The sequence below is a fragment of the Hordeum vulgare genome, chromosome 2H, assembly GCF_904849725.1.
Source record: "Hordeum vulgare subsp. vulgare chromosome 2H, MorexV3_pseudomolecules_assembly, whole genome shotgun sequence".
Lineage (NCBI taxonomy): Eukaryota > Viridiplantae > Streptophyta > Magnoliopsida > Poales > Poaceae > Hordeum > Hordeum vulgare.
In genome coordinates, this window is record NC_058519.1 from 429093991 (window position 1) to 429102737 (window position 8747).

An 8747-nucleotide genomic window follows, 5' to 3' on the forward strand; every position below is an offset into this window, starting at 1 on the left:
TGCGTTTTGCTTCTAGAAAGATTTCGGGCATTACCGGTAAAGTACCAGAAGTGACAAATGGGTTCCGGGGTTCCGCGTGGAGGGGCGACCCACCCGAAAGGGGAACAAAGAAGCCAAAGGGTGGCGCACCAGCCCTTGGTGGGCCTATTCGGCCAAAGTGCAAAATATAGAGGAGGTGGGGCAAACCCACTAGGAGGAGGACTCCTCCTCCACCAAACCGAATTGGAGGAGGACTCCTCCCTCCTTGTGTGCGCCGGCCGAACCCTAGGGATTTTCCCTAGGGCGCGACCCCTACCTCCCTCCTATATATAGTGGAGGGTAAAGAGGCTAGCCGCACCTCAAGCCACGACGCAGCCCCTCTCCCTCCACCACTTCGTGACACCCCGTAGGTTATTCCGATAGTGCACGACGAAAACCTCCCGGAGTAGCTCCACCATCATCACCGTCACGCCATCGTGCTGTCGGAGAATTCAGATACCTCTTTGTCTCTCTTGCTGGATCAAGAAGGCGGAGATCGTCATTGAGCTGCACGTGTGCTGAATGCGGAGGTGTCGTCCGTTCGACACTAGACCGTGATTGAATCGCGGGACGACTTGCGATTTGGATTGCAAAGATGTTCGACTACATCAACCACGTTTCTTAACACTTCCCGCTTAGCGATCTACAAGGGTATGTGGATCCGATCTCTCCTCTCGTAGATTGTCATCACCATGGATAGATCTTATGTATGCGTAGGAAAAATATATTTCCCATGCAACGTTCCCTAACATTGGCATCATGAGCTAGGTCTATGCGTAGATGACATCTCGACTAGAATAGAAAGGAGTTTGTTGGCCATGATATTCAGATTGCTTCCCTCCTTATTATTTTCTTGATTTGACGGTATTTTTGGATGAAGCGGCCCGGACCAACATTACTGGTACGCTTACGAGAGACCGGTTCCATCGACTAACATGCAACTTGTTGCATAAAGATGGTTGGCGGGTGTGTGTTTCACCTACTTTAGTTGACTCAGATTTGACAGAAGCGGTCCTTGGAGAAGGTTAAATAGCAACTTGTATATCACCATTGTGGTATTGCATAAGTAAGATGCGATCATGTTAGATACCCATAGCAGCCATGTAAAACATCCAACAACAAATTAGAGGACGTCTAACTTGTTTTTGCGGGGTATGTTGTGATATGATATGGCCAAAGACATGATATGATATATTTGATGTATGAGATGATCATGTTGTAATAGTTAAATATCGACTTGCATGCCGATGCAACGACAACCGACAAGAGCCATAGGGTTGTCTTTAATTATTTTGCGCTTGGTGATGCTTTGCTTTATCGCTAGCTCAGTAGCTTTAGTAGCAACAACATAGTTAGCGTGACAACCTCGATGGTAGCATAATGATGGAGATCATGGTGTGGCGCTGGCGACGATGGAGATCATGTCGGTGGTTTGAAGATGGAGATCAGAAGCACAAGTTCATGGCCATATCATGTCACTTATGATTTGCATGTGATGTTAATCCTTTTATACACCTTATTTTGCTTAGGACTACGGTAGCATTATAAGGTGATCCCTCACTAAAATTTCAAGATAAATTGTGTTCTCCCCAAGTGTGCACCGTTGCGAAAGCTCGTCGTTTCGAGACACCACGTGATGATCGGGTGTGATAGACTATACGTTCACATACAACGGGTGCAAAACAATTGCACACGCGGAACACTCGGTTTAAACTTGACAAGCCTAGCATGTACATACATGGCCTCAGAACACAATAGACCGAAAGGTCGAACATGAGTCATATAGTAGATATGATCAACATAGAGATGTTCACCATTGAAGCCAACTCAACTCACGTGATGATCGGACTTGAGTTGATGAATTTGGATCATGTGTCACTCGAATGACTAGAGGGATGTCAATTTGAGTGGGAGTTTTTTACTGATATGATTAACTAAACTCATTTATGTTGAACATAGTCTAAGTAACTTTTGCAAATTTTATGTTGTAGATCAATGGCTCATGCAGTAGCACCGTTTAATTTTAGTGCGTTCCTAGAGAAAGCTAAGCTGAAAGATGATGGAAGTAACTTTGTTGACTCGGCCCGTAATCTGAGGCTTATCCTCATAGTTTCCCAAAAGAACTATGTCCTTGATACACCGCTAGGTGACATGCCACCCTAACCGGCGACCCAAGATGTTATGAACATCTGGCAATCGCGTCTCGATGACTACTTAATAGTTCAATGTGCAATTTTGTATGTCTTAGAACTAGGACTTTAAAGACGTTTTGAACATCATGGAGCATATGAGATGTTCCAGGAGTTGAAGTTTATATTTGAGAAGAATGCCCGGATCGAGAGGTATGAAACCTCTGATAACTTCTATGCTTGCAAAATGGAGGAGAACGGGTCTGTCAGTGAGCATGTGCTTAGAATGTCTGGGCACTCTAACCGTCTGGTTGAGTTGGGAATTGTTCTCCCGCCAGAGTCAATCACTGACAGAGTTCTTCAATCACTACCACCTATCTATAAAAGCTTTGTGTTGAACTACAACGTACAAGGGATGAATAAATCAGTTGCCGAGCTGTTTGCGATGCTGAAAGTCGCTGAGTCAGAAATCCAGGAAGAACATCAAGTGTTGATGGTCAATAAGACCAGTAGTTTCAAGAAAAACGGCAAGGGCAAGAAGGGTAACCCCAATAAGAGTGGCAAAGAATTTGCCCCTCCCACGAAGAAACCCAAGGCTGGACCCAAGCCAAAAACTGAGTGATATCATTGCAAGGGGACTGGTCACTAGAAGCGGAACTGCCCCAAGTATCTGGATGATAAGAAGGTGGCCAATGCCAAACAAGGTAGATTTGATATACATATTATTGATGTGTACCTCACCAACTCTCCTTGTACTGCCTGGGTATTTGATACCGGTTTGATTGCTCACATTTGCAACTCAAAGAAGGAACTACAGAATAGATGAAGGTTGGCGAAGGACGAAGTGACGATGCGCGTGGAAAATGGTTCCAAGGTTTATGCGATCATCGTCGGCACGCTCTCACTTCAATTACTGTCGGGATTAGTGATGAACCTAAATAATTGTTATTTAGTGTCTGCGTTAAGCATGAACATTTTATCTGGATCTTGTTTATTGCGAGATGGTTACTCATTTAAGTTAGAGAATAATGGTGGTTCTATTTATATGAGTAATATCTTTTATGGTCATGCACCCAATGTCAGGGGTTTTTTCATGTTGAATCTCGATAGTGATGACACACATATCCATAACGTTGAAGCCAAAGATGTAGAGTTGATAATGGTAGCGCCACTTTCTTGTGGCACTGCTGCTTAGGTCATATTAGTATAAAACACATGAAGAAACTCCATGCTGATGGACTTTTGGAGTCACTTGATTTTGAATCACTTGACAGATGTGAACCATGCCTCATGGGCAAGATGACTGAGACTCTGTTCTTTGGAACAATGGAGCGTGCAAGTGACTTGTTGGAGATCATACATACTGATGTGTGCGGACCAGTGAGCATAGAGGCGCGCGGTGGTTATCGTTATTTTCTCACCTTCAAAGATGATTTGAGCAGATATGGTTATATTTACTAGATGAAACACAAGTCTGAAACGTTTGAAAAGTTCAAGCAATTTCAGAGTGAAGTTGAAAATCACCGCAACAAGAAGATCAAATTTCGATGATCTGATCGAGGTGAAGAATATCTGAGTTATGAGTTTGGCACTCATTTAAGACAATGTGGAATTGTTTCACAGTTGACATCGCCTCGAACACCACATAGTAATGGTGTGTCCGAACGTCGTAATCATACTTTATTAGATATGGTGTGTTCTACGATGTCTCTTACCGATTTGCCGTTATCATTTTGGGGTTATGCATTAAAGATAGCTACATTCACTTTAAATAGGGCACCATGAAAATCCATTGAGACGACACCATATGAACTATGGTTTTGGCAAGAAGCCAAAGTTGTCATTTCTTAAAGTTTGGGGATGTGATGCTTATGTCAAAAAGCTTCAACCTGAAATGATGGAACCAAAGCGGAAAATTGTGTCTTCATAGGATACCCAAAAGAGACAGTTGGGTACACCTTCTATCTTAGATCAGAAGGCAAAGTATTTGTTGCTAAAAACAGAGATTTTCTTGAGAAATAGTTTCTCTCAAAAGAATTGAGTGGGAGGAAGATAGAAGTTGATGAGGTTATAGAACCTTTACTTCAGCCAAAGTGTAGCGCAACACAGAAAGATGTTTGTGTAGAACCTACAACTATTGAAGAGGAAGCTACTGATGATGATCATGAAACTTCAGATCAAGTTGCTATCGAACGTCGTAGGTCGACAAGGGCATGTACTGCTCCTGAGTGGTACGACAACCCTGTCTTATCAATCATGTTGTTAGACAACGATGAACCTACGAGATATGGAGAAGCAATCTTGGGCCTGGATTTCAACAAATGGTTAGAGGCCATGAAATCCGAGATAGGATCCATGTATGAAAACAAAGTATGGACTTTGGAAGTATTACCTGAAGGGCGACATGCTATTCAGAATAAATGGATCTTTAAGAAGAAGACGAACGCGGATGGTAATATCACCGTCTATAAAGCTCGACTTGTGGCAAAGTGTTTTTCACAAGTTCAAGGAGTTGACCACGATGAGACTTTCTCACCCGTAGCAATGCTTAAGTCTGTCAGAATCATGTTAGCAACAACTGCATTTTTCGATTATGAAATTTGGCACATGGATGTCAAAACAACGTTCCTTAACAGTTTCCTTAAGGAAGAGTTGTATATGATGCAACGGAAGGTTTTGTCGATCCAGAGAATACTGGCAAAGTATGCAAACTCCAGCGATCCATTTATGGACTCGTGCAAGCATCTCGGGGTTGGAATAAACGCTTTGATGAGGTGATCAAGGCGTTTGGGTTTATACAAGTTTATGGAGAAGCTTGTAATTACAAGAAAGTGAGTGGGAGCTCTATAACGTTTATAATATTATATGTGGATGACATATTGCTGATTGGAAACTATATAGACCTTTTGGGAAGCGTTAAAAATTATTTGAATAAAAGTTTTTGAATGAAGGACCTGGGAGAAACTGCTCACATATTAGGCATCAAGATCTATAGAAATAGATCAAGACGCTTGATAGGACTTCCACAAAGCACATAGCTTGATAAAGTTTTGAAGAATTTCAAAATGGAACAGTCCGAGAAAGGGTTCTTGCCTATGTTACAAGGTATAAAGTTGAGTAAGACTCAATGCCAAGTGACCGCAGAATATAGAGAAAAGATGAGTGTCGCCCCCTATGCTTCAGCCATAGGCTCTATCATGTATGCAATACTGTGCACAAGACGTGATGTCAGCCTTGCCATTAGTATGCGAGGAATGGTGCACTAGACATCGGTCAAGAATATTCTGAACTACCTAAAAAGGACTAAGGAAATGTTTCTCGTTTATGGAGGTGACAAAGAGCTCGTTGTAAAGGGTTACGTCGATGCAAGCTTTGACACTGATCCAGATGACTCTAAGTCACAAACCGGATATGTATTTATTCTCAATGGGGGTGCGGTATGCTGGTGCAGTTCCAAGCAAAGTGTGGTAGCTGATTCTACATGCGAAGCGGAGTACATAGCTGCCTCGGAGGTGGCTAAAGAAGGTGTCTCGATGAAGCAGTTTATGACAGATCTTGGAGTTGTGCCAAGTGCACTAGATCCAATGACTCTGTCTGGTGACAACACTGGTCCCATTGCTCTAGCCAAGGAAGCAAAGTTTCACAAGAGGACCAGACACATAAAGCGATGCTTTAATTCCATCCACGATTACATCAAGGAGGAGGACATAAATATTTGCAAAGTTCACATAGATCTAAATGTTGCAAACCCGTTGACTAAGCCTCTTCCACGAGCAAAACATGATCAACACCAGAACTGTATGGGTGTTAGATTCGTTCCATTGTAAATCACATAGTGTTGTGAGCTAGATTATTGACTCTAGTGCAAGTGGGAGACTGTTGAAAATATGCCCTAGAGGCAATAATAAAATAGTTATTATTATATTTCCATGTTCAAGATAATCATTTATTATCCATGCTAGAATTGTATTGAATGGAAACTTAGATACATGTGTGGATACATAGACAACACACTATCCCTAGTAAGCCTCTAGTTGACTAGCTCGTTGATCAAAGATGGTTAAGGTTTCCTAGCCATAGACAAGGATTGTCACTTGATAATGGGATCACATCGTTAGGAGAATGATGTGATGAACAAGACCCAAACTATGAATGTAGCATGTGATCGTCTCATTTTATTGCTACTGTTTTTCTGCATGTCAAGTATATGTTCCTATGACCATGAGATCATATAACTCACTGACACTGGAAGAATACCTTGTGTGTATCAAACATCGCAATGTAACTGGGTGACTATAAAGGTTCTCTACAGGTATCTCCGAAGGCGTCTGTTGTGTTAGCATGGATCAAGACTGGGATTTGTCACTCCGTATGACGGAGAGGTATCTCGGTGCCCACTCGGTAATACAACATCACAGCGAGCCTTGCAAGCAACGTGACTAAAGAGTTAGCCATGGGATTTTGTATTACAGAACGAGTAAAGAGACTTGCCGGTAATGAGATTCAAATAGGTATAGAGATACCGACGATCGAATCTCGAGGAAGTAACATACTGAAGGACAAAGTTAATGCTATACAGGATTAATTGAATCCTTGACATAGAGGTTCAACCGATTAAGATCTTTGTAAAATATGTAGGGTCCAATATGTACATCGAGGTCCGAGTATTGGTTATTGACCGGAGAGTGTCTCGGTCATGTCTACATAGTTCTCGAACCCGCAGAGTCTGCACACTTAAGGTTCGGTGACGTTTCGGTTGTCACACCCTGTTTTTCACCGCAAGTATTTTATGTTGCAAAAATCAGAGCTTGTTAAAACTTTTTCAAATAATGTTGTGAGTGCAATGTGAACCCTTGTTTGAGTGAATGCTTGCTTGTTTGATGACTCAAACCCATGAAAACTTATTATTTTGCTCTCTTCAAAAACCCTTTTTCCTTTATATCAAGATCACCTTCACCATGTTGGGATACACTACTAGCTCATGAAGCCAAGTGGCACTTCCAACCAAAGTTGGTGGTCTGATCCAAATATTACTTTCATTCATTAAAAACATTAATTGGTTATTTAAAATATTGTTTTCCTATTTTATATCTATGTCTGTTTCTAAGGCCAGTAATGATATTCCCACAAGGAAAATTGCTTTCCTGCCTTAGAAAATTCCGAGTAAATTCATGGAAGCTCAGAAGGACATATATTTTCCATATATAAGATTTTCAACCCTATTTTATATTAATATTATTTGAGTGAAACCTTGAAAACCATTTCTGTCTGTTTTAGCTTTTTGAGATGTTTCCAAAGGAAATTATCTCAGAAAAATCCCATAAAATTATAGGAGCCCTCCCAAGCCATATTAGGTGCTCACCTAAAATCTCACCTTGATCCAAGGTGGGGAAGTGCACCTAATGAGCCCAAAACCCTCTCTGTCCAGAGAAGAGTTGGAGCAACTCTACATTGCAAAGTTTCTCCAATGGAGGTGAAACTTTGCAGAGGTGTTTGACACCCGAAATGAGGACTCCACACCAAAGATGGGATTTGTGAGACTCTGTTTGGCCACACTTCCTTTGTAAAGGACAGTACTGGTCATTTTGAGGCATTTTCAAGTTTACAAAGCCAAACTGGTTCAATGGAGCTCAAATTTGGTGAAACCCCATGTTTTTACCCCAAGACCCAACCTGTTAAGTTTCATTTCCAGTGGTGGAGTGGAAGCACCCCAAGTCACGGTCGAACACCTACTGACAGGAAGGTAAAAACCCTCTAGCCACTGTTTTACCCAATGGCAAGGCCCCAAACTTGGTGGGTTAGAGCCCCAGAACACCCTGGACACCCAGTCAATCAGCCCCTCCCCAACTCCAAGCACAAGTGACAAGAACTCCAATTTGAGCCACAGGGCAGTACTGGCAACACTAGTGTTCCTTGCTCCCTTGACCAGCTCGGGCTCCCACTAAACCACAACGGCTAGGCACACTCCCAGCAACACTCAGGACATGGAGGACACGTCCTAAGTGCCCCAGAGCGCGCCAGCATGCCGTGGCATGCCAAAACTGCGCTCTGGGTGCGCTGCAGAGAGCCTCCCGCAAGGGGACGACGCCCCGGCCGGTCCCAACCTCCCCAGTTATGTCCAAACACTCCCCTGACAACCATTCAGTGCAAAGCTACCCCCAGGGACCCTCTCCCCTCGCGCAAGAGCTCAGGCGGCGCGTGCCCGTGCGCGCCCGACGCGACCGAGCATGCACGGTCGCTGCGGCTCGACCCCACTCGCTTTCCCTCTGCGGCCGATGCACCAGGAGGTCCTAAACCACGTCCCGAACCCGTGGTTTCGCGGCCAGCACCTCACTGTGCTCGCACACGCGCGACGGTGAGTCACCGGCGTGCCCGAGTCGGGTCACCGTCGCTGGCCTATAAATAGGTCTCCCCGGCACCCGAGCACCCTCCAAGCAGCTTTAGCACAACCAGTAGACACCCCCTAGCCACCCAGTCGAGCTCGCAGAACCCCGGTGCTCGAGATCGACCGAGGCCCCTCCGCCTCGGAGCTCCGGTCGATCTCCGACTATACGTCGGCTCCTGCGCTGCCCGACCCCCCATTACACTCCCCTTGACACC